The 27,011-nt window shown below is 46.8% G+C and overlaps 1 long non-coding RNA gene across 1 annotated transcript; it reads left to right on the top strand.

The window, feature by feature from the left end:
• On the top strand, positions 1-27,011 carry LOC122481953. Its single transcript, XR_006296964.1, has 3 exons — positions 1-296; positions 1,995-2,169; positions 25,960-27,011. It is a non-coding gene; the product is annotated as an uncharacterized LOC122481953 (long non-coding RNA).

Below are 27,011 nucleotides of genomic sequence, written 5' to 3' on the forward strand. Positions count from 1 at the left end.
GGGAGTGGCGGGGGGGACAGGAGGCAGCTGGGTGGCCACACTTTTCGTGGTCTCTACCCCCTCCCCATGCCAGAGAGTCCTCACAGCCATCTGGCCCGAAAGGACAGAAATCCTATCCTGGCCACAGGACCAGGGTCCAGGCTCACTGTGGACATTGTCTCCCTGTCCTCTTCTGCCTGGGGGAGGACTTTAAGGCCCCTGTCGGGGCCTCCGTTTGGATTCGTCTGCTGGTTCGACTGGGGGTTTGGAGGGAGCCCACAGAGCTGGAGTGCCCTTCTTATGACGTCATATCTAAGGTGCGTGCCATCAACATGACGTGTCCCCGAGGCAGGGCGGGGGGACTGTGGCCCACACACACATCCATGCCCTGCAGAGCAGTGGGCTCTGGGGTTCGGAAAGGCGCGAGGCAGTCGTCTCTCGAGGAGCTCCCGGCCATGGTGTTGGCAGACGACCAGGGCAGGTGATGAGTGCAGGGGCATATGAGGGGGAGGGGCAGGAAGGGGGGCAGGGACGAACTGACCGTGGGGGGCGGGCGCTGTCCGAGAAGGCTTTGTAGACATCGGAAAGGGTTTTCAAGGACGAAGTTGGTCAAGCAGGCGGTGGGGAGAGGGGCTGTGAAGGGGGCTCAGCACAAGGGCGGGTGCTGGGCTGGGACTGGCATGGCTTTGCGTTGTTAGGGTACAGTGTTGAGGTGGCGGTGGGCACGTGGGACTGCGGATGGCCTGCGGGTCACGCGGGGACCCGCGTAAGCTCAGGGGCTGTGGAGGGGCTCAGGCCGGCACGCGGCCACCCTCGCAGAAGCAGCTGTCGCGGGGGGCAGTTAGGAGCATACGGCCAGAGGCTCCACAAGGGGCGGGGAGGGTCTCAGTGAGGATGGGACAATTGGGAGGAAAGGACCAAATGAGTTAAGACATCAGGAGGGGGAGACACACAGGGGATCAAGCGGACACCGGGCCAGCCTGAGACCTGAGGGGTAGGACAGAGGACAGGGCGGCTATACCCCTGGGGACCACAGCCAGGGATGGGCTTCCAGGTGACGGGAGGCAGAAGGGATCAGGTCCGTCTGTGGAGCTGGACACACGCGGCCAGAGCCGGGACAGAGACTAGAGTGTGTGGGTCGTCCATCTGAGCGTCGTGGGAGTGGGGGAGGGTCCTGGGGCGGGAGCAGAGGCCCACGGGGCCCGAGTGTTGGAGGGTTCACAAGCTCCACACCAGCAGTACTAGAGGTTGTAGATAAATATCATTACCGTGTCTTTACATTTCTGGAACATTCGATTAGTAGGATCAGAGTCTGACTCCAGGATGTTAACAACCAGCTTCTGGGCTCTCTGCTTCCTCATGCTGGGGCGTCTTTGCAGAAGGAGCTGTTCCGCTTGAACTGAATCCTAGGTTCTGTTCGACGCCCCTCAAACTGAATTCTAGGTTCTGTTTGACGCCCCTCGGCCCAGCCGGCCTAGCCTGGTCCCCGTGCTGACATCTGTATCCACCCGCCCGGTGGCCTCTCAGCGCTTTGGGAAGAAAGCGGTCCTAGCTGGCCACAGCCACCAGGGAATCAATGACGAGAAACCTGTGTTTTGGTGTGATGGGGTGAGCTGGTTCGGGAGCCCCGACCCCAGGCTGGCCTCCCGATTTCTCTGGTGTCACGTGCGCATGGCCAGCATCGGGACAGGGAGGGATGGCTCCTAAGTGCTCTCTGCACGAGGGCTGAAACTGTCCAGTGCTCCCCTCCACCCTTGGAAAGAAACCCGGGGTCCTCCCTGCCGCCATTCTCTTCTGGGCTCTGAAACGCGGGTGAGGGATTATCCATTCAGCAGGTTAATTAACTTTCCGTATTGTCCTCCCCGCCTCCCCCCACCCCTTCCTCTAAGCGAGTGGCAAGGGTGCACTGACGTGGCATCCCGCCACTGTCACATCATCTCCTGTAATTCCCTCAGTCTGGGATCAGTGGTCTGGAATCTCAGATGTCTCTTCCTCGATTTCTGTAATTTTTCCAGAGGTTGGTTCGTGCGCTTTCTCTCCAAGCATCAGGCTCAACTCACCGGAGGAGGAAAGCGAAGCCTCTGGGCGCTTGTGACAGCTGACATATTCCCCGCAAGCTGAGGGATGGTTCCCATTAAATGAGGATTTATGATCAATCCCCGCAAATTAAGGCTGCCTCGTGAGCTGCAGGTGAGACCCTCGCCAGTGAGTCTTTGTTAATTAGCATCCTGGCTCATTCGGGAGAAGAAAAGCCGGAGTGTGTGTTTGTTGAAAATGTGTCTTTCCGTTTCGGGGCAGCTGTCTCCGGTGCCGACGGCACAGATCGGGGACGGGCGGGCAGCTGCCTGCTGTGGGCCACACTATGGGTGGCCCTTGCCCTAGGGTTAGACGGTCTGTTCGAGCATCCTGGTTCTAGAGGGATCAGAACCAATGCCCCTTCTGGGTACTCAGTTTTGCTTTGGGATACAATCAGAGATCAAAGACGTCCCTCTCTTCCTCTGCAACTCACACACACTGGCCCCTGCACACACCTCTGCTCTGTGCTCTGTTTCTTATCAGTTCCGTGCCCTCCTCAGCTGCTGAACTTTCCCTTGTATGTCTCCGTCTCTAAAGAGGGGTAGCACGGTAACACCCCTGCAGCTGGTTGGCTCGTGTCTCACTCCCACCAAAAATATGTCGGTATCTCAACCCCTGGTGCCTGTGCATGTGGCCTGATTTCAAATTAGGTTCTTTGCAGTTGTAATTAATTCAGGACCTTGAGAAGAGGTTATCCTGAGTCAGGGTGGGCCCTACACCCACAGGCTGGTGTCTTTATGGGGAGAGGAGAGGACCAGCAGACATGCAGAGAAGAAAATGATATGAAGATTAGGAGTGAGGTGGCCACAAGCCAGGGAGCCTCCACGTGCTGGGAAGCCACATGAAGGGTTCTGCCCGAGAGTCTTTAAAACAAATTTTTTTTAATGTTTGTTTTATTTTTTAAGAGAGAGGGACAGAGCGGGAGCAGGGGAGGGGCAGAGAGAGAGAGGGAGACACAGAATCCAAAGCAGGCTCCAGGCTCCGAGCTGTCAGCACAGAGCCCGACGCGGGGCTCAAACTCACAAACTGCGAGAGCGTGACCTGAGCCAAAGTCGGACGCTTAACTGACTGAGCCACCCAGGCACCCCTCTGCCTGAGAGTCTTTAGGGAGAGCACGATTCTGCCAACAGAATCCAAGATTTTGGACGTCTGGCCTCCAGAACTGAGAGAGGGAAAAAACAAAAACAAAACCGCTGCTGTGTGAATCCACACCATTTATGGTGCTTTGTTATAGCGGCTGCCGGAAACTAATACACACTGTCCCATCCCCCATCTGGATGGTGTTTGATAAGATGATGTGAGACAGTGCCTCTGGTGCAGGGCCTCGAGCCTCCTGGCTATTATTAGTTTTCAGTCTTCCCTCCCCTCTGCTCCCAAGCAAGTGCTTTGCCCCTGCCTGGGGCCTTACTGAGCGACTGGGGGCTCCCCTCTGGCTTTCCCCTCGGGGACGTTGCTGGCTTGGACTCTGGGTAATATGAACCAGGCGGCAGACCTTCTGAGCCAGGAAGGAGAAGATTATTTTCAGTTCTTCACTATTTTACTCTTTTACTGTAAAAGCTTTGGGGGGGGGGGCATTTGATAAGTCATGTCAACTCTTTTGTGGGATGAACTGGGGTGTCTGTAAGTTCATACAGTAATTAATTCAGCCCCCAAGGCAGCAGGCAGCTTGAAACAATACACCACACCGACACCTTGACATCAGCTTCTGTCTTGCTAATGTGCTAGAGTGATGTGCTAAGGTCATGGTTGGAGTCAGAATGACTTTTCCCGGGCACCTTTTATCAGAGCATGACCTGGCTGGACAAATGGGGCATTTTAAAAACTGTGGACTCCTGAGAAGTTTCTCAAATTCCACACACAAGTGAAAACATGGTATCTGTCTTCTCTGACTTATTTCACTTAGCATAACACTCTCCAGTTCCATCCACCTTGCTACAAATGGCCAGATTTCATTCTTTCTCATTGCCAAGTAGTATTCCATTGCATAGATAAACCACATCTTCTTTATCCATTCGTCAGTTGATGGACATTTGGGCTCTTTCCATAATTTGGCTGTTACTGATAGTGCTGCTATAAACATTGGGGTACATGTGCCCCAATGAATCAACACTCCTATATCCCTTGGGGAAATTCCTAGCAGTGCTATTGCTGGGTCATAGGGTAGTTCTGTTTTTAATTTTGGGGGGAACCTCCACACTGTTTTCCAGAGTGGCTGCACCAGTTTGCATTCCCACCAACAGTGCAAGAGGGTTTCCATTTCTCCATATCCTTGCCAGCGTCCATTGTTTCCTGAGTTGTTAATTTTAGCCACTCTGATTGGTGTGAGGTGGTATCTCAGTGTGGCTTTGATTTGTGTTTCCCTGATGATGAGCGATGTTGAGCATCTTTTCATGTGTCTGTTGGCCATCTGGATGTCTTCTTTGGAGAAGTGTCTATTCATGTGTTCTTCCCATTTCTTCATGGGATTGTTTGTTTTTAGGGTGTTGAGTTTGGTAAGTTCTTTATAGATTTTGGACACTAGCCCTTCATCCGATATGTCTCTCGCAAAATATCTTCTCCCATTCCGTCAGTTGCTTTTTAGTTTTGTTGATGGTTTCCTTTGCTGTGCAGAAGCTTTTTATTTTCATGAGGTCCCAATAGTTCATTTTTGCTTTTATTTCTCTTGTCTTTGGAGACATGTCGAATAAGAGGTTGCTGCGGCCAAGGTCAAAGAGGTTGTTGCTTGTTTTCTCCTCTAGGGTTTTGATGGTTTCCAGTCTCACATTTAGGTCTTTCATCCATCTTGAGTTTATTTTTGTGTCTGGTGTAACAAAGTGGTCCAGTTTCATTCTTCTTCATGTTGTTGTCCGAGACTGTCTTTGTTTCCATTGGATACTCTTTCCTCTTTGTCAAAGATTAGTTGGCCATACATTTGTGGGTCCAATTCTGGACCATGGGGGAAAGGAGGGAGAAAAATAGTTTCAAATAGAGAGGGAGCAAACCATAAGAGACTCTTAAATATGGAGAACAAACTGAGGGTTGATGGGGGGCGGGAGGGGAGGGGAAATGGGGTGACGGGCATTGAGGAGGCCACTTGTTGGGATGAGCACCGAGTGTTGTCTGGAAGTGATGAATCATAGGAATCTACTCCCAAAGCCAAGAGCACACTGTGTATACTGTATGTTAGCTAATTTGACAATAAATTATATTTAGGAAAAAACCCCACAAAACTGTGGCCTCCTGAGTCCCACCAGACTAACCGAATCAAGATCTTCTGGATTTCAAATGCTTTCTGGGAGTCTGTGAGAGCTATGGGAGTAGCCTGGGTGAAGTTGACCATCAGCTCAGGTCACAGGAGCTCTCTGGAAGCAAGTCGGGTGGGTAATGCCTTCACACAGAAAGCAGAGGCCACGGTCTGTTCCAGAGAGAGAAAGGACCTGTATTGCTTCTGAGCCCACTGGGCAAGTAAGAAACCTCCACTGTGTAGACTTAAAAATATTTTTTAAAATGTTTATTTATATTTGAGGGGTTAGGGGCAGAGAGAGAGGGAGGCACAGAATCCGGAGCAGGCTCCAGGCTCCAAGCTGTCAGCACAGAGCCCGACGTGGGCTCGAACCCACCAACCGCGAGATCATGACCTGAGCCGAAGTCAGACGCTCCACCGATGGAGCCACCCGGGCGCCGCAACCTCCATTTTGAAAAATTCTCTGGCAGATTCGAGCCTTGTAGAAACCTTCAAACAAAGAACGAATTTAAATGGGGATCAGGTCAAGGCTTCAGATCAAAGTCTGACCAGTTTGTTCACATAGTGAATGACGTTGATTTCAGTGCAGGTGGCCCGGTATCACGGGAGCCCAGAAACATTAGAATGCGGGCCAGAGCAGCACGGAGTCCACGACCACCGGGGCTCAGTGGGGAGGCACTAGGATATGGCTACGTTATCCGTGTCACGTAAGCGCATAGAGTTCTCATTCTCATGTGATGGCTCCTTTCTTCTTTTCTCGACAGACCTTTCTGCCACACGCCGAAAACCCTGCATTTCAAAAAGGCCTCCGGAAGGCACGTTCCGGGAGTGTGCTGGGGACCACTGTCAGGCCTGTGCAGAGGGCTGTCTGTGAGAGACTTCCTCGTTGCCGTGAGCACAGGCTTGGCTCAGGAGTGTCTGCTCTTGGCGAGGCGGGCGGGGTCAAGGGAGCCTGCGTGTCAGGAGGGCCTGGTGTCTGACAAGCGACGGATCTGTCTGGGCCTCATCGTTTTTGTTTAGGATGCAGAAGCCTAGCCCTTCCTCCAGGAGAAATCGCCGTGTATCCGGGGAGGGTGTGGGGTGATCTGGTTTTAGCACCGGGCGTGGCATTCGGCCCAGAAGCGGCCTCCTCGCGGCCACGTCTGACAAGCCTCCTTCGAGCCCCACATTTCTTGGTGCGCACCTCTCTAGACACGTCTTCCCCTCCATTTCCTCCCCTCTTCTCATTGCCTGTGCGCATTCCTCCTCTTTCTCTCCAGCTTCCTGATGGACTCTGCTCTTCTCCCTGCCCCCAGCGGCTCTGTCCGTCCTGAGCTCTCCTCCTGCTCTCTCGGCCACAGCCGCTGTGTCCTGGAAGGCTGAGCCCCACCATGTCTGTGCAGACTGTCCTATCTCCTGAGCTCCAGACCCGTGCATGACCCAGGATTCTCCACAGCCACAGAAGACTCGACTTTTCTAAAATGCAATTCCTATCATGAAGCCAGAGGCCCTGGGAGTGACCCGGGCTGAATCCTCTTCTCTCGGCGTCTTGTTCCCTCCTCCCCAGGTCCAGCATCTGTTCACCGCCAGCGTGGCTGTTCTCAGGCACAGTGCAACGTCTTTTGTCACCTTCCGAAAGCGTTTTGCTGGGTCCCCTTCTCAGTATGGCGCGCAGGGCCTTCTCTGTTGGTCCTTCCTGGCCTCTGCCGCCATGATGCATTTATGTTCTACTCGCACGGTCATTCCTGACACCCATTCTCTGGTGCATCCTTGGCCTGGTGGACTTCTAAGCATCCTTCAAGACCCTGCTCAAATGCATCTGCTTTGGAAAGCTTTCCCGAGTCCCCGGCAGAAGCCATACGTCCCTGCACTCTGAGCTCCGCCTCTGCCTCAGGAACGTCTCCCCGTGCCGAGGTGTTCCCTCCTGGCCTTTCTCTTCCTGAAAATCGTGCACCTCTTGCATGGATACATTTTTTGCTTATCTTCTTGTCCCTTGCCTGTCCCCACTGCCCCACTCCAGCACCCAGCAGCACCGAGACAGGTACATCGGCCCTGGCTTGGTGGTCACCTGGCTGCTGAACACAGAAGCTTCAAGGTGGCTTGGGGCCAGGTGGAGGGGCGGGATGTTCACGTTCTGCTCATGTTCTCCACTTCCAAGTGGTGACGGCCACTCTGGTCACTCCCACAGCACTGCCACACCTTCTTTTCTCTCTTCCTCCAAGCTAAGCGAGAGGGGAAAACGTCGTGGCCAGTTTGGGGTGTGGACAATGAGAACATGAGAAGAGACAAGAGAAATGTTATTCTTCTTGCCTTCTTAGCCTGTAACGTAAGAGAAGATCCAGATACAAGTCACATGCTGTACAATTTACCCTTTCAAAGTGTACAAATCAGTGGGGTTTTTTGAATATTCACAAAGCTGTGCACACAACACTATTCTGATTCCAGAATGTTCTCATCACCCCAAATAGAAAGCCATTGGCAGTCACTTCTCACTCACCCCTCTCCCATCCTGTTAACTTCTCATGTAGCATTACACACACACACACACACACACACACACACCCCTACACTTTGGCCTGGATAGCATAAAATTAAAAGCAAATTTTACTTCTAGAAAATTTTCGATTATACATAGAGCCTCATCTTCATGGACTTAACTCTACAAGGTTATGCTTCTGTACATAGGGGTGTCTGCCATGGGCTAACATTTGCAGTGTTTAGAACTGTGCCTGGCACTTGCTAAGTGCTATAAATGTGTTTGCCAACCAACTAGCTGAATGGCAGTGTTATTAGAAGAGGTAGGATTTCGGGATTCCAAGGTCTCTCTCAAAAATCTAACGGAAAATCCCATCTGTTCAATTGAGGCCAAACACAAGATTTGAAACACAAGGATGTCCTTAAGAAGGGGATGATTCCTTATTAAATATTGGAAAATATTCCTAACTTCCCTCTAGAGAGAAGCCATGGCAAAAGACCAGTTACAAGAAAAATACAGTCAAAGGAAAGTGGAATTAGAACATTTTGCTATAATTTTAAGTAAGTGGATTCTTTCCATTTGTTATTAATTGTGTTCCCACTGGATGCCTCAGTCTCAATAATGTTTATTTACCTATCACCATCAGTACTCACAAGGTATTCCGGACCCGCTGGGCATCTCCTCTGTACGATAGAGCACTTTTAACAACGCGGGCGTATCACACAAAGTTTTTAGAATGACGTAAAAATATTACTAAACTCTAATTTAGCTTTTGGCATTAATTTCTCGATTGTAAGAAGGGCTCATGTCATAGCCTTTAAGGACATTATGCATGTAAAGACAAATCTGAAGTGCTGTTGAGAATGGCAGACCCAGCTGGAGGCTCTGGGAGCTGTTCCATCTGGAAGAAACCATGGCATGTCCAGAGGGCAGGGTGGTCTGATGGAGTTGATGCTGGAGAGGGTGCGTGTACAATAGCAAGGCTCTGGACCAGGGTTGGAATCCGGGCCAGCAGATGGAGAGGCTGAGGCTGAAGGCTTCCTGGGAATGAGCCAGCAGGCAGGAGTAAGGTCCAGGCAGATGCCTTGGGCACAGGGCAAAGGAAGCAGAATGCAGACCTCTATGGGGACCCAGTTTGCAGAGGTGGGTAAAGGTGGTGACTTGGTCACAGGAGGGGCTGGAGCTTGCCAGAGCAGGGCTGTAGCAGAGCCCCATTCTGGGCTCAGGTGAGCTGAGGACTGAGCAGCCTCCTTTGCACACTCAAGCCCAGTGATGTAGACGCTGGCGGGGGGAGGCTGCGGGGGCCATGGCTGGTTGAGGTTGTGAGAATAGTCTAAAAGAGCCCTGATTGGCTTTGCAGTGATGAGGTTGTGGGTGCTCACGACCATGTGGTAGCCCTACTCTGGCTATGTTCCCACTTAGTCTCTAAGTAAGGTCCACGGGACTAGATATGGTGCATCAGCACTGGCCAGACTGGTGAAAAGCCGTTCGATGCTGGCTTCAGCCTGTGGCTTCTGGAATAAGGCAGGTGTGGGCTCGAATCCCAGCTTTACCATTTGCCAATGTCATGGCCTTGGGATTGTTATTGATCCCTCTGGGGCACGGCTCATTAAAAGCACTGTTACAAGGATGCAGGAAATAATGTATGCCAAGAGCATCCGTGGTTATTACCGATGAAACCCAGGAAGGTCATTTTCACTGATTGCATTGGCTAAGTACACTCAATCCGATGACCACAGCCATCTGCTCCCCCATTAGTTTCCTGGCCCCCACACCAGTGTTTCTGAACTTTTAAAATGTTTTGAGTCACAAACTCCTTTCAAAACCCGACGAAAACTCTGCATACTTCCCCCCACTGAAATCCACTCGGACATTTTGCAAGGGATTTCAGAGGGTTCCCAGATAACCCGAGTTGAGAATCCCTGCTCTTGAGGACAAGACTGATTTGTAACTGTCATTTCACCTGTCACTGTGCCATAGGTGTGTGCAGTCCTGCACAAATGCTTTAACGTTCCCATTTGCAAAACAGACTTTCTTTATCTGATACACATTGCCCCTTATGCATTGATTAATCTGCTGAGTAAGACCATGTCTTTGGCACAGCCCATGGAACCCTGCTACTCACTTCTGGCAACTGTCTGGACAGTGTCTGAGTCTGTAGAAAACCCTGTTGCTTGGACATTATGGGACTCCTTCTCCTTTTTGTCCTGCTGAAACCATCTTTCCCCAGAGAGGGGATGCTGTATTGGATTCTATCACAGGTAGACGTCATGTTACTATCCGGACCTGACCTGGCTCTAGTCTCTGGTCTCCCTTCTAACCTCCTCTTTCTGCAACCTCATCGAGCCCCACGTTGTCCTTCCTAGTTGATGTTTTGTGGAAATTTTGCATGAGGGAGGCAACGATGTGGGGTGGCTTGACAATTAATTGAATAACGTGATGGGGAAAATTAATAATGGGGCAGACCTTTAAGAGTTAATATGATACAATTTCCAGATTAAGTGAGGACATATCGTTAAGATTGTTGGGAAGGGGGAATAAAAATATATGATCGTATTTGCATATTTCTGCAAAAAGAGACACAGAAATGATAATGTAGAGGTTAGTCAAAGTGGTGACCTTTGGGGATTGGTTAAGAATGGGGTAGAGAGAAGGACTGAAGATAAGTGGCTTGGGTATAATTTTATATATAATTGTGATTTTTGCACCGTATATATTCTAATGTTAAGAAATAGAGTTTAATACAAAATGGTAAAAAAAAAAAAAAAAAAAAGCAAACTCCGGTATTAAAAACATAAGTTAAATTTAGTTGTGTGACAAACCGATCATTCTAGCAGCACAAGAGAAATCTTAATGCAAATAACTTTGAACTTTGCTAACTAGATTTGTTCTTGATAATGGCATGGCTGCTGTCATTATGTCACTTTTCAAATATTTTCCAAGTATCGTAGGATAGATGGAGTAAGTGGCTGTATCCTCTTGCCGGGGTCCAGGGCTCTCACTGTGGAAGAAGGAGCCACAAAAACGGAATGGGGGAGGTGGGGAGGAGTCTTTGGTGTCGGGTTGAGTCAAAGGAATCAGAGTGGAATATGTACTTATGTATTACCTATCACCAACAGTGCTAAGGTGCAGTGACATCCCAGTTATGGTGGGCACACCTAGTGCCCAAACTTTGGTTCCTAAATACCATTCTTCACTAAAGGGAATGAGGGCTTTTGGAGAGACAGCTGATGCCTGCAGGGAGCCACAAATTGCACCTGGAACATCTAACTTTGGAAACCAGGGTGTCGCGTATGGGCTGGAGGAACACGCAAAATGACACAAGAGCTGGCAAGGAGGGGCTCCCGGTGGACAGACCGTCTATCAAAACAGTAACTATGTGTGGCAACAACACCTGGGTGGCATTCTTCCCCAAATGTTAATAAAGAGGAAATGATCAGGCAAAGCAATGCCAGACATCCTGCAGGACAACCAGCCTAGGGTCTGTTCAATGTCATGCAAAACAAACAACTCAAAGGGTGGTAGATGGGGAGCTGTTGTAAAATAAAATAAAGTAAAAAAAAAAAAACAGTAAAAATGCAGTGAAAGAAGCTTCATGGGATCCTGGGGCAAAAAAAATGCAACCTTTGTAAGAGGCATCGTGCTGGGACGACTGAGGACGGTGAGTGTAGCCTCAGTGGATGGGGCTGTTCCATTCTGGTTTCTATTTGCAGGTGTGCTCACATCTGTGGTCGCCCCGGGAATGGGGCTCCCAGGGCTGAGCCTTTAGCCCACTGGAGTCCTGGGGCTTCCTCCGTCCCCATCGGCTGGGAGGTCTGGTGACTGGTGACGGTCCCAACCGCTGGCCGGAACCTGCCAGAAGTCTGCATGCCCTGTGCTGCCCTGTAATCCTGCCTAATTGAGAGGGTCTAGGTCATTTTCCTGCTCCTTCTTCTGCTCCAGCTCTGGTGGGTGGGACGAATCTGCTGTATTTAGCTGTCCCCTAACCTGCCCCTCGGATCCCTGAAATCTACGGAAGGAGATTTTACTGGAGTATCCGTGTCCTCCTGGCCAGGCCACAACTAATTCTCAACGGGTGGGCTTCCGCCTCGTAAACCGCCCTCACGTGTGAGCTGGTTGTGCTTTTCTCGTTTCCAAACAGCATCGTCTCTTCGCTTCCTCCACGGGGCTTGGATCATTGTGCCAGGATGAATCAGGGATTCTGAATTCCCAGACACCTTGGTGTTGACTCTCCCCCAAAAGGGCCGTGGGCACATCAGTACTTGGGGAGTTAGGGATTGGGGTCTTTGTGAGCTCATCGTGTATCCTTGGAGCAAAGCAGTTGACTGCCGGGGGGACTCCGTGTCCTAATGGTCACTTCACGTCGGAGGACTCAATGCTTCTTAGCAAGTGGCAAACATCTGAGTCACTTGGGGAACATCGAAACAGCACGAAAATCAAAACCACCAAACACACGGCCGGCTCCCACTACCGGGGGGTTCTCCTTCCGCAGGTCCGGGTGGGGCCCGAACACATGTACTTTTTAGAAGGTTCACGGAGTCTTCTGACACATGTGTTTGTTGGAGAACCACCCGACCAGAATGACGTCCATCAGAGCTCTTTCCAGGGGAGGGGCGGTTCAGTGGCTTCCAAAATGTTTCTGAGGTTCAGAAAAACAAGGCCGGAGGAGTGACTCAATGCTTGGGCCATGCACATTCTTGCCGAGTGAGGCTGAGCCACACCAGAGCCCCTGTTCTGCACTCACATCTGCTTTTCTCCCAGATGTGGGGCACCTCCTCCCCTCCAGAGAGGGATGTTTTCGTGTTGGCCGGCCGGCCGGCCCTGGGCCTTCTGAGGGGTCATTTGAACCCGAGTGGCGCAGTGAAGGAAAAACAGCCAGTGGGATGACAAATGGGCTTGATTTCAAAGAAGTGTGTTTCCAGCCGGAGGAAGGGCGGTCTTAGTGCCCCGGCTTTGCCTGGGAGTGCTGAGTCACGACCGCTCGGTCAGCAGTGTTTCGCAATGGGCCTCAGGGTTTGCTTGGATCATGCCCTTTCCAAGAAAAAGCCCAAGCCTGACCCAGCAGTGTGCTTTTTTGTGTGTTAAAACACAGAGAGGAATCTGTTCAAAATATGAGAGAAAACAGTCTTGGAAGTGTTCTGGGCTGGCTTCCTCAGGATTCCTTGGATCTTGGGGCCTCATTTGTTTCCTACGGTTCCATCAGTTTAGGATACTATAGTCCAACTAGTTAGCTGCTGAGAACACATTAATTAAGCTCCTAGTGGTTGCCTGCTCGGAATCTCATGTAAGCACCTAACGTCTTCTCTCTGGGCCCTTCTCTGAGAAGCCCAGGTGGAGGTCATCACGTGTCCGGATGCTCCCATGGTCCCCGGAGCGACTTGGTCTCTTGAATGACACCTCCCAGCCCCCCGGGGCCTGCCAGTCCTCCTGAACAGGAGCCTGCAGCTGACGTTGACATCCATAAGAAAGAAGAGTGAAAGGTTTCATGAAAATAAGGGCTAAACAGGCGTATGGGTTGAATGGCGGCCTCCACAAGGTATGTCCACTCTTTAATCACAAGTGTCTGTGAGTATTACTTCAATAAAAAGTGTAAGAGAGGCGCCTGGGTGGCTCCGTCGGTTAAGCATCTGACTGTTGACCTCAGCTCAGGTCTTGATCTCAGGGTTGTGAGTTCAAGCCCCGCGTTGGGCTCCACGCTGGGATTGGAGCCTACTTTAAAATACACACATGCGCGCACACACACACACACACACACACATATATAAAATAGACAAATTATAAAATAAAAGAAAAGAAAGAAAAGAAAAGAAAAAATTAAATAAGATATACAAAATTTAAGTGAAGTCTTTGAGGTGAAGAGATCATCTTAGTCTCTCTGGTAGGCCCTAAATCCAGTGAAAAGTAAGAGTCACAAAGAGGACGATAGCTTGGAGGGATGCCTGAGGCCACCAGAAGCTGGAAGAGTAGAAAGGACCCGCACCCAGAGCCTGTGTATGTGGCCCTGCAGTCACCTCCACTACACACTCTGGCCTCCAAAACTGTGAGAGTTTCTGTTGTCTTAAGCCACTGGGTTTGCGGTAATTTGTTACAACAGCCACAGGAAACGAATACACACACACACACACACACACACACACACCCTAGCAAGCAGGCTATACACACAGGGCCCAGACTCCTGATGGAAGCCGGAGGACAGCTAAGACAGCAGGCACAGCAGACGCCAGGATCATTTCCTCCTCGGACCCATACCTCCCTTCCATCCAGGCTCTGCTGTTTGCCCAGCAGATGCCCGCCATTCGGCCTCGGCCTCCAGGTTGCCGCCCCAGAATGTCCTGCCCCCAGTTCTGCAGCTCGGCAGACCCCCACGGCTGGAGGGGTCAGCTGACCTGTCTGAAGTCTGTTGCCCTCACCCCCAGGCCAACCCCTGTGGGGGCCGCCATCCTATGGCTCCAGGGCCCTTCTCCTTCTGGAACCCGCTCAGCTGTTCTGCTGTGTCTGCCTCTGAGGACCCCAGGAGGCCTCGAGAGGCCCCGGCTCAACCCCACCCTCGATGGCTCATCCACTACCCATCCCTGTCACACAGCCATCCTCTGTGACTTTTTATTTTTTTCCCAGAAATACGTTCTGTGACTCCTTTCTTTCCTGGTTGGATTTTAAAGATGATTTGTGCCATTTTGGATTTCAATGAAGAGTCTTGACGATTTGCCTTCTCCCCCTTTGGGTGTGTGTTGAGTTTGAGACAGCGACCGTTTTACAGCACAGGCTGTGCCAAAGTTCCTCTCCTGAAACTGAAAACGTAAAGGTTTTCAGCACATTAATACAGCGAATAATACATTCTGAACATTGTTCTGAGGGGAAAAAATTCGAAATTTATCCTGTGTAACTTTTCACCATGACTATTATTGTGATCTAGAATACTGATGTTAGTGTCAAGAGATCATGCATTTTGTCACTATTTTATCCCTTAGCCTCTAGAGTTGGACATTCTCTGAAATGTCAATTTCTTTTATTTATTTATTAAAACATTTTTATTTTATTTTAGAGAGAGAGTGAGGGGGAGAGGGGCAGAGGAAAAGAGAGGGAGAATCTTAAGCAGGCTATAAGCTCAGCATGGAGCCCGACACCGGGCTTGATCTCCCAACCCTGGGATCGTGACCTGAGCTGAAATCAAAAGTTGGACCCTCAACCGACTGAGCCATCCAGGTGCCTCTGAAATGGTATTTTCTTTTAATATAGTTTTTGATAAGACAGCCCTATATAGGACAAACATTTCTAAAGAAATATAGAGAGGTAAGTAAGCAAGGCATGACTTCACAAGGTGTCAGATGACCTGTGACTGCCTCTTTTGTGTCTTCACATCAACTCCTATCGTGACCATCCGTTGAGAAGAGGATGCTGGGGTTTTCGCTTTCTCTGCTCCTCTGTGATAGCATACGAGGTCCTGTTTTTGGCAGGATAAATCATGGTTAGCCTCACGATGCCCCTACTGTCCAGAGCAGTGGGGATTCTCTTCATTCCAGGCTGAAATTTATCTTCTGATTTTCTGCACACTCCAAAAGCAGTCCCTTCATCCCCTTCCCCATCCATCATGGTGGAAGGCTCCCGTCATGGGCTCTGATGAGAAAGGTCAGACGGGACACCTGTTGGACACACGGCTTTTGTCAAATAATAACCAGAGAGAAAATAATTGACGGAAGACAGACAGGAATTCATTACTAATTACAGAGCCGGGCCATCTTGGCTTCGGATGCAGAGTTCAGGCTAAGTATATTTGCAAAGCGAGTAGTATTTAAAAAGTTTACGTTTACATGGTGGCCATAGTTCGTATGTTCTGCGAGACGTCAGAATTATAAGCCATCGAGGAGGGGCTAGAAGAGACCAAAGATAATTTTACTTTTCATCATGAGTAGCTTCACTCTCAAAATAAAAGCTTCCCAGCCGTGATGTCATCTAATTACTAATAAAAGCAATTATATTCCCATCTTGCAACGTTCTCAAATAGTTATTATTAGAGCCCTCAAGCCGATGGAATTCACCGGGTTACTTTGGGCTGACTGCAGAGTCCTGACATCGACGGCCAAACTTGTCCTTTGAAACAAAAGGGCATCAACTAAAGGCAGGTCCCCCGCGGGCGGCTGTGGGGACAGGCTGGTGGGCACATCCAGAAAGACAGATACTACCTCTGCTCCAGACCCTTCCCTCATTTTATGACTTGCCCCCGCCCATGGCCAAGGCGTGTTGCTAATTAGTGGTTTATGATGTGTTTACCTGCTTCCCCACTCCAGCTTTTAGGAAACTCAGAGGCAACTTTACATTATTTCACATCAACATCCTATGCTCCTTGAAGACTGTCTCTCTTCTGCTGTGGTCTTTCATTTTAGGTAACGCTCTGCAAGGGCTTGGGGACCCCCCGGGGCCCCGCTAGGAGCTGGGCATCACGCCCTGACAGAGAGGGGTTGAAGCAGGCCAGCGGGGACAGGGAGCTTTGGCAGACAGGGCTGCTGCAGAAAGTTCTAGAGATGGAGGGGGTTGCACAGTAAGCATTATTGGCAAGTCTCCCCCGCAGTAACCTCCAGTTCTTCCAACATGCCCTCCCCACTCCCATGGCACCCCCACGACCCCCGCCCCAGCCTCCCGCACCCCCTCCGTCCCCGCCCTGCTCCCAGGATTACACATGGAGACAGCTCTTGTCCCCCCCTGCGGAGGGGCCGTCTTGTCTCGCTGAGGAACCCTGGCTGGGCTGGACTGGGGCTGAAACAGAAAATAATGTGTGGTTTTATTACCAAATTCTTGAACAGTTTTATATATATTCATAACTGGAGATAAGGTGAGTAAAATAACCCCATGCCCATAATTCTTCTGAAACATCTGTTTTCAAAATATTGTTTTACCCAGAGGGTGCCACCTTCAAATAGTTGAAGCAACTTCTAAAAGGACCAGGCTGTCAAGCTGGAGTTTAATGCATGAATTGTACTTTAACCCTTCAGACAACCCTTCAAACCCTTCAAACACCCAATTGCCATTCTTTGCTTAATGTCTGTATTCTTTCCTTTTCTTTCTTTCTTTCTTTCTTTCTTTCTTTCTTTCTTTCTTTCTTTCTTCTCTCCCTCCTTCCCTCACTCCCTCCTTCCCTCCCTCTTTCTTTCGTTTTCTTCCTTCATTTCTTTCTTTCTTTCTTTCTTTCTCTCTTTCTTTCTTTCGGGAGAGAGAGCTCGAGTGGGGGAAAAGGGGAAAGGGGGAGAGAGAGAGAGAGAGAGAGAGAGAGAGAGAGAGAGAGAGGATCTTAAGCAGGCTCCACGCTCAGTACAGAGCCTGACACAGAGCTCAATCCCACAACCCTGGGATCATGACCTGAGCTGAAATCAAGAGTCAGACACTCAACCAACTGAGCCACCCAGGTGCCCCTAATGTCTACATTTCTTAAATAGCTTTTCCCAAAAGAGGTCCAGAACCACTTGCTTTAGGATCCTCTAGAAATCTGTAGACTTTTCTTACTCAGTTACAAATTTTCTGGATAGGACTTGAATTTAATAGGCTCCAAAAAGATATTAGGTCAATATAAAGCTTGAGACCCTCTACATTAGGGCATTGGCAAACGTTTTCTTTAAAGGGCTAGATAGTAAATATTTGAGGTTTTGTGGGCTATAGGTCTTTGTGACAACTAAACTCTGCCATAGCAATACACAGATGGATGGACAGGATGACTGTGTTTCAATAAAACTTTATTTACAAAATAAGTGGTGGGCTGGATTCAGTCCCTGGGCTGTGGTTTGCCAACTCATGCACCAGACCGTGAGTTTAGAGAACGGAGACCCTGTCTATCTTGTTTGCCACTGCACAGAATCCAGCAAAGTCTGCATCATAAAATAGTCACATGGTAAACATAACCGAGTGCATAAACGAATGGATACTTAACAATGGACCTTGACTTTTTAAGGCTATTTGAAAATTTACATAAGGTGGCATTCATTCTTTTTGGTGTGCAATTCTATGTGTTTTGGCAAATGCATAGTCATGTAACCGCCACTGCAGTCAGGATAGAGACTTTCTCTCTCTCTCCACCCCGACCTCCAATGCCCCCCCTCTTTCCACCCAGACCCCAAGTCCCCCTAGATACTATTCACAGTCACACAGATCTGTTCTCTGTCTCTATGGTTTGGTCTTTGAATATTTGCAACTCATTCGTGTTTTTGCATGTGTCAACAGCCTGTTCCTTTCATTGCTCAACGGTATTCCGTTTTATGGATGTACCACAGGTTTTTTTTTTTTTTAACACATTTGGCCATTGTGGGAAATTCTGGTTGTTTTTAGCCTTTGCCAATTAGAAATAAAGCTGTTCTAAACACTTCTATACAGGCTTTTTGGGGGAGGGCATATGTTTTCATTTCTCTTGGTTGAGAACTTGAGAACGGATAGCTGAATTATATGGGAAGAGTATGTTTAACTTTATTGGAAACTGTCACATTGCTTTGGAAAGCTGTCCTATTTTGATTCCCACAAGCAGCGTGTAAGAGTTCTTGTTATTCTGCATCCGGGCAAGCACTTGGTATATTCAGTTCAAAAGAACTGCAGTCATTCTGGCAAGCACGTAATGGCAAATTATTGTGGTTTTAATTCACATTTTCCAAATGAGGAATAATGTTGAGCATCTTTTCTTGAACTTTCTGTCTGTGTATCTTCTTTGGGGAAGTGACTGTTTAACTTTTGCCCACTTTTTAAAAATTGGATTTTTTGTTTTATGTTGATTTTGAGAGTTGTTTATATATTCCCGATACAGGTTCGTAGTCAGTAGTATGACTCACAAATATTTCCTCTCAGTAGGTAGCTGGTCTTTTCTCTCTCTGCCATAGGACAAATGTTCTGGAATTTTGATGATGTCCACTTTATCACCTTTTTATTTTATGGATTATGCTTTCATTATCTCATCTAAGACCTTTCTGCCCAACAGTTGGTCACAGATTTGTTTCCTACATTTTCTTTAATAACTTTACAGCTTTACATGCTACTTTTAGGTCTATGATCCACTGAGTTAGGTTTTATATGAGGTGGCAGATGTAGATCAAGACTTAACATTTTGCATATGGGTGTCCAATTTTTCCAGCCCTATTTGTTGAAGATTATTCTTTCTTCCTTGAATTGCCTTTGCACATTTGTTGACAATCAATTGACCATATTCATGTGGGTCTATGTCTGAGCTCTCTCTTCTGTCCCATAGATCTATGTATCTATTTATTTTTTTACCCCTCTTTCATTCTTGGTATTAATGATTTTTGTCTTTCTTTTTTCCTGATTGGCCTAGCTAGAGGTTTTATTAACTTTATGGGTCTTTCCAAAGAACCAGCTTTGGTTTCTTGATTTTCTCCACTATTTTACGATTGTAAATTTCATTGATTTCTGTTCTCATTTTCATTATTTCCTTCCTCTGCTTGCATTTAGATTTTATTTGTTCTTTTCCTAAGGTGAAAGTTTAGATTATTAATGTTAAATATATGTCTCTAAAGTATGCATTTAATGCTATACATTTTCCTCTAAGTGCCAATTTCACTGCATCAAACACATTTTTATTTTATTTTCATTGTCTCCTAGTTCAAAATATTTTTTCTGACTTCCTCGAGACTTCTTTGATTCATGGATTGTTTAGCAGCTTATTGTAGAATTTCAAATATTTGGGAATTTTCCAGTTATTGTTCTTTACTGATTTCCAAACTAATTTTGTTACAGTCTGATAATGTATGAGTTCTTTGTATGAGTTCTGTTTTTAAAGATTTGTTGAGCTGTGTTTTATGCCCCAGAATGTAGTCAATATTAGTGAATGTTCCGTGCACTGTTGAAAAGAATGTATACTCTAATGTTGTTGGATGTCAGTTAGGCCAGGTTGATTGATAATGCTGTTCAGGTCATTTACTTTCTTCCTATTTTCTATCTGCTTTGTCTATCAATTACTGAGAGAGGGATGTTGAAGTCTCCAACTATGATTGTGAATTTCTTGATTTCTCCTTTCAGTCCTATAAGTTTTTGCTTTATAGATTTTGCCATCCTGTTGTTATGTGCATACATATTTAGGATTGCTGTCTTCCATAAGAATTGATCACTTACCATTATATAATGTCTCTCTTTGTTCCTGATAGTCTTCTTTGTTCTGAATTTAGCTTTGTCTGAGATTATTGTGGCTACCCTAGCAGTTTTTGAATTATATCTATGATATATATTTCTTCATTTTTTAACTCTTACTGTGTTTGAGTTTTATGTTTAAAATGTGTTTCTTATGGAGAGCATATAGTTGAGTCCTTTTATTTCCTTTAGATCTAATTTGACAATCTCTGTCTTTTATCTGTTGTGTTTGGACAATTTGCGTTTAAAGTGATTGTTTGTAGGGCGCCTGGGTGGCTAAGCTGGTTGAGCATTGGAGTCTTGAATTTGGCTCAGGTCATGATCCCAGGATTATGGGATTGACCTGCATCAGGCTCTGCACTGAACATGGAGCCTGCTTGAGATTCTCCTTCTCTCTCTCTCTCTCTCTCTCTGCCCCTCCCCTGCTCATGAGCTCTCCCTCTCTCTCTGTAAAATAAAATAAAAAAATAAATAAAGTGATTGCGGTCACCTGAGTGGCTCAGTTGGTTGTGTCTGACTCTTGATTTCAGCTCAGGTCACAATCTCACAGTTTGTGAAATTGAGCTCTGCATCGGGTTCTGCACTGACAGTGTGGACCCTGCTTGGGATTCTCCTTCTCTCTCTCTTCCTTTCTGTCTCTGAAAATAAACAAATAAACTTAAAAAGAAGTGATTGTTCATATACAGGCATCCTTGCTTTGTATAGTTGTGTGGGGCTATAGAAATGACCATGGAAGCTGAAACTACACAGAGTGATCTCGATAATCAACGGGAAAAATAAGATGGTTAAAAATATTTTGTCAAAACATTAAAAACTCTCCTGCTGTTGTTTCCTAATGTATAGGAAAATGAAAAGTAGTAAGACTAATATTTACTTAGAACACTATAATGTAAAACATTAGAAACATTCATTCTTTGTAAAAAAAAATATCAGGTGTGTGATCATTGCTTGCCTTATCCTCATATACACCTTCTGTGGGTACTGGGCATCCTCTCTGTGCTTTGGCAGGCCACCATTTTGATCAGCCTCCAACATTGTCTCCTTTGCTGTTATAATGTCATGAAATATCTCTGGGAGTTCCATTAGTGTGAAGTTGATCCAGCATCCCTGGCACTAAGGAATCTTTCTCCTTTTTGTCAGAACGAATCTCCCCATGTGTGTTGGGCAGGGTGGCTCACGAAGGTCCTGGTTCACATGTGGAGCCTCTTCATGGCAGCCATGTCAGTATCGCCATGGTCATCCACTTCATCTACCAATCTGGTTATGTTCAACTTGAACTTTTCCTGAACAAACCGCTTTTCATTTATCGCATGCATGCTCATGTATGTTGGCCAATGCCCTTTTCTGATTACCCATTCATTGTAAACATCCCATGGTTTTATTGCCAGGACACAAGGAGGCAACAGAAATAGACATTTTGCTGTCCATGACGCCCTGAGTAGGAGGGTGACCATCCAACAACAGACTCTGGAGGAAGTGATGGGATTGGTGACTGAAGTGATGTGCGTCATTACTTGCCTCATGGTCTGTGGATTGCAGAGCCGTGGTGAAGCTGTGCCTTATGCAATTCCTCACAGTTAATGTGCCATGGTAGCTGAACCCCGAAAGGTGTTGTTAGGGGCACTTTCATCACTGACTTCAATTGTTCTTGTCTCCCTCTGTGCTTCTTCTCAGAATCTGTCTCTGACAGTAACTCTGTTGTCGTCCAGCATTATTGTGATTGGAGGCCTAACCAGATGGTGTAGAGAGTGGGGAAGGGGGTTGGATCACACATAGTTCCCTTTCACTGGCTGGATGGGGTGTCACTGCTACTATTTGGAAATGTCCTTCCCAAGATGAAGGCTTTGTTCTGTAAGGAGGATTACACAATGGTTACTCCTTCCTTCCTCCTCTCAGGACCATGGGAAGTGTTGGGGGGAGGGTATTCCCTTTGCATTCACCCAATCCTCTGTTAGTTGGAGTTCCTGAAGGAAAAGGCTGAAGAAGTGTGGGGACTTCTCTAAAACTGTGGCCCCTAAGAGGTTCTCACTCAGTATCCCACACTCAGAGTCTAGCAATTCCTCAAAATTCCTACCTTAATGTTCCTATTGGCTTGTGGCATCTGGTGATTTCTGTTTCTGTTTAGTAAATATCAGGTCCTCTGTCTGCTCAGGGCACCTATTTTTTCAGATGTCAGGGTGGTGGTCTGCCTTGAGACCTCAGTTTTCTGAAGGGTCCAACAAAAGTTGTCAGTATTCAGTTCATCTGGCTTTTCTCATGGCAAGGATGGAGTGCTGGCATCTGAGTTCTTTACATGTCCAGCTAAAACCAGAAGCCCAGCAAAGTCATGCTGGAGTTTCTGTCTCAGCTGTCCAGTTGTGAGGCTCACAGAGAGAGGGAGGCCACAAGTGGAAAGCCATTAGTTGCAAGTCAGAACAACCTAGTTCCCTCGTCAGATCCAAAGGGTTCAAGAAGGGCTAGAGTCATTCCCTGTCACAAAGCAAGGTCGTCGAGTCTTTCCCCAAAAGGGATCATAACATCTACAGGACACTCAGGCCAAAGAAGAGACACTTGGGGGAACAGAGCAGACCCATTTTCTAAGACTGAGTACTGTGTGGGTGTCACACTGTGCTATGTCCTCTACATGGATGGGGCAAGTATAATACTCCCAATCCAAATTCACATGCCTTGTTAAACACCTACAATGATTGCATCTCACTATATCTACCTTTCCAAAAGTGTGTCCTGAAATGCTATTTTTTGGAAGATGTTAATCAGAGTCAGGGGATGTTGGGGCAGAGAAGGGTGCTGTAGGAAGCTAGTTTGGGAAACTGGGTTGCACCTTGCAGAAAACTCTGATTCCAGGGCTCTAATCCTTGTACAGAGCTGGATTCTGGGACTGAAGGAGGAAGGTGGCAGAGTCCATGGAGGCTAGTTTCCTCCAAGCCATTAACGAGGGATTGATCGTGTTGGTGAATCAAAGGGTTCTGAAGCCACGGATTGATGTAACCAAGTTAAATGCCTAGTTAAAAGCTCTTGAGGAAGAAAGAATCCAAATGTGCATGGATTAACTGAAGCAGATGAAACAATCGATGCCCTTAAAGATCACACAAGAGGTCGCTACCCTGAGAGAGCTTTGCCACAGTTAGAAAATCACAGTCTGAAGGAGGAGGCAGCATCCTCCTGAACTGCATCAAGGAAAAGAAAGAGTGTTTGCCAAGTATCTGATTTGGAGGGGGTTTACCTTGTCGGGGTTCAGGAGAATCTTCCAAAGCACATAATAGGATCAGTTGCACATGCGAAGGTGTCTCATATGACACCTATATAATACAAGCCAAAGTTCTGTTGGAAAAATTTGAAGGAACCACTGGCTATTATCCAAGACAGCTTATTTTCCACGAAAGTAAAAGCTCAGAATAATGCACTGAGTGCTCTTTTGGCTGAGAGACGCCCACACAACTTAAAAAATGAGAGTGCTTATCTGGGACCGGAAATATTGATGAAGAATCTTAAAGGTTTCCAAAGTATCCTTTTGTCCCTGCTGTTGCCGATGGACTTTTGGCAGACCCTTGGCCAAGAGCCTCCACTAGGTCAGCCCCATCCCCACATGGTGGCCTTACACTGAGCATGAGAAGGAGGGGCTGGCTTTGATCCAGCCTTGCCAAGGAACCGAATGTGGCTGGCCTGGGCTCCATCTTGCTTTGTCAAATTGTGTAGGTTCCAAGGGCTCTGGGGTGAGGGGCAGCTCCTGTGAAGTGACTCTGTCCTTACCCACATTCTAGAATGAGAGGCAAAAACTGCCTAGAGGTCTTCCCTACCTAGGGGGTCACCTCGCCCAGCACGTCTTCTTCTGAGGTGCAGAGAAATATGTCTACACCAAGCACTGGCCACACAGCCTAAAGGCAGAAATGAATTGCCTCTGAGTTGCCTCTGCTTTCAATGAGGCTGCTTCTGAACATCCAGAACCACAGCAAGACACTTTTGTCTCTACCAACATAATTTTTATTTTTTTCTTTTTTTAGTTTTACTTCTGTTAGTTTTTATTGGCCCAAATGGAAACTTGATAGGATTTTGTTATTCTTAGATAATGTTTTATAACTGCAGATTATTTAATGTGACTCATAAATTACTTGATTCTATTTTATTTTATTTGTAGATAGTGCAATTATAGTATCTCTACTGTTGTTAACAAGTCCACTAAAATCTTCCAAAAACATGGCAAGAATTTTGTTTTGTCTTTCTTCTAGAATGATTTTGAAATTTTTCTACTTTGTTTTTACTCTGGTTAAGGAATTATACAACATTTCAAATGGAGACTTGATGCCTAATTTTTAGGTTAGTGTTTTATAAATATATTTTATAGAAGTGTGAATCTTGTTAGTCAATTGTTTCCATCCTATCTGATTTATAGACGGTACAACAGTATTTTTATTACTGCTATTGAACAATATCTTCCGTTGATCCAGAAGATTTTTGGTAAACCTTGGTCTCTGTTTGAAAGTAATATTGAATTTTTCTCATTTGATTTTGCTGCGATAGTTGAGTGATTATACAAATGCTCAAATGGAAGCTCAATAGAATTAAAATTCTTCGGATGGTGTTTAATAAATGTAGCTTATTTAAAAGTGATTTCCCTTAGTGCACAGACTCTTTCCCCTCTAAGTACTTCAGCTGCTGTTCAACAAAGCCCATAGCAGGAGTGTGTGAGAATTTTATGTGAGCTATCTTATGTTTGGAGATACTTGAAACTCAAACATTTATTTTTGTTTACCAAAGGAATCATTCACTCTAGTTATAAGATTAGCTAAATAAACTTTGGTTTTAAAAAATAGCTTTGGAAGCTTTGAATATGGCCAAAGATCCCTACTTTAGTATTCATTGTGAATATTAGGATGTATGTGAGGAGGGTCATGGGCAGGGTTTTGGGGGACTCTACAAAGGGTTGGAATTTCTTACCCCGTTTCACCCTTAAAACTGACGAAGAACAACCTGAGAGAGTCAGTGCTCAATGCTAGAAGAATTTTGGCAATAAAATAGATAACGTAATATTGAATGATAAGATACAGCATAAAGTAATCACATATAACTCCACACTGATGGAAGTGGACCTGAAAATTCTCTAAAAAAAAAGTATGGAGAGGAAAAATCCTAACACTCCAGTGGAGAGGCCTCACGGATGCCACCTTAACCAAGTGATCATGGTTAGGGTCTCCTGTGATAAGTCACACTGATATTGTGTCCCTCCTGATATGAGAAGGTCACTGCATCTCCATAGATTCTACCCCCTATGAACCTATGATTCCAGTCAAATCATGAGAAGCTATCAGACAAACCCAAATTAAGGGGCCCTGCAAAGTCCCTGACCAGCACTCTTCAGGTATATGAGGTCGTTGAAAGGAAAGATGTACTGACAGAGGATTGCAGACCAGAGAAGACTGGAGACATGATGAGTAAATGCATTTAGGAAAAGGGTATTAGTGGAAATACTGGTGAAATCCAATAAAATCTGGAGTTTTGGTGATAATGGACCGAAAGTTGGAGTAATGCAGCAGTGGTAATTTCTTGATATTGTTTGGACAAATGTGTCCTAGTTATGTGAGATATTAAGAAACTAGGTGAAGGGCATACAGGAACGCTACTGTATTGTCTTTTCAACTTTTCTGTAGATCTAAAATTATTCCAAAATTAAAAGTTTGTTAAAAAAAAAAGTTTGTTAGGGTCACCTCGGTGACTCAGTCGGTTAAGCGTCCAGCTCCTGATTTCGGCTCAGATCATGATCTCATGGTTTGTGAGATAGAGCCCCTCGTCGGGCTCTGCACTGACAGCATGGAGCCTGCTTGGGATTCTCTCTCTCTCTCTCTCTCTCTCTCTCAATAAATAAGTAAATAAACTTTTAAAAAAAATAAGAAAAAAAGTTCGTTAGACTTCTGAGTCTGGAAAAGATGGTGGAGACTTATCTCTCTGCTACTCCTGCTAAGTACAGCAAAACCCTGGACAGAGGCAATAGACAATTGATCCTAAGATGACTCTTAACATCAAAGGGACTGGCTAGGACCCTCAGGGCTAGAGGAATAACATGGCAATACATTCCCTGACTTCTTATTTTTTATTTTTTTTTATGTCCTATTTTTCCCAGACTGCATGCTGGGAGAGCCTGAAACCAAGAACTGCTGGAAGGAGTAGACAACAAAAACACCAAGACAATCTTGCTCTTTCTGGTCCAAAGACATTTCAGTAGGACAGAAAACTTTTTTGGCAACATCCCCATGCCCCAACTCAACGCCATGGATGCCCCACGCCACCCCACCCCAAGGTGATGTCAGCAGAGCCTGAGAGGGGAGTGCAGACACCCACCCCTCTCCCCTACATTGGGCAGAGGCACTCCTTTCCTGTTTCAGTGTCAATGAAGACACATAGGAGACCCTGGGCTTCCTCTCTCAGGGCAGCTGGTGCCCCTCCCACTCCCAGTGTAGAGATTGACAGGAGAATTTCAGATGGGAGAGGGCTGAAGTAAGGGATTCTTTCAACTCACATAAGAAGTCCTGGGCAGACACCTAACCGCTCACATGTGAAACTGACCTGAATAAACATGCTGTGGCCTCTGGGCAGTATACAAAGGAGACCAGAATAGCGCTGCAAGGATTCCAATCCAAACTGTCACCGGACCTACAGCCCACACCTGTAGCCAGGACCTGTGCTGGCTGTAGCCTGAGTGACTGCTGTTAAAATGGAAAATTCATAGGGGATCCAGATTGCCTAATATATTACCCAGATGTCCGGGGTACAATAGAAAATCACTCATCATAACAAGGGGGTCTCTGGAATGTGCACTGCACGGACTTACACGATCACACAGACAGCCCTGAGATAGGGCACCTACCTGTACATCAATGTTCTAAAGTTTCAAATGTCTGTAAAGAGTGTCCTTGGGCACCTGCTTTGGGCAGTGAGGAGACCCTCATGACTCTTTGTGGGGTATGGGGGGCAGAGGACTGGAAAGGGGGAAGGAGAGTCAGGAGGGAAGGGAAGGGCGATTTGGAATGGGGAACACACACCAACACCTTCCAACGACGTTGAAATAGGGTCCTTTCCTTGGGTTCATCACACGATTGACCATTTTCTGTTGTAAGTGCTCTGGATTTATGTTCATGGCCAAAGGCAATAAACAGACACTTGATCGTTTTCTGA

Source organism: Prionailurus bengalensis, chromosome C1, assembly GCF_016509475.1.
Source record: "Prionailurus bengalensis isolate Pbe53 chromosome C1, Fcat_Pben_1.1_paternal_pri, whole genome shotgun sequence".
NCBI lineage: Eukaryota > Metazoa > Chordata > Mammalia > Carnivora > Felidae > Prionailurus > Prionailurus bengalensis.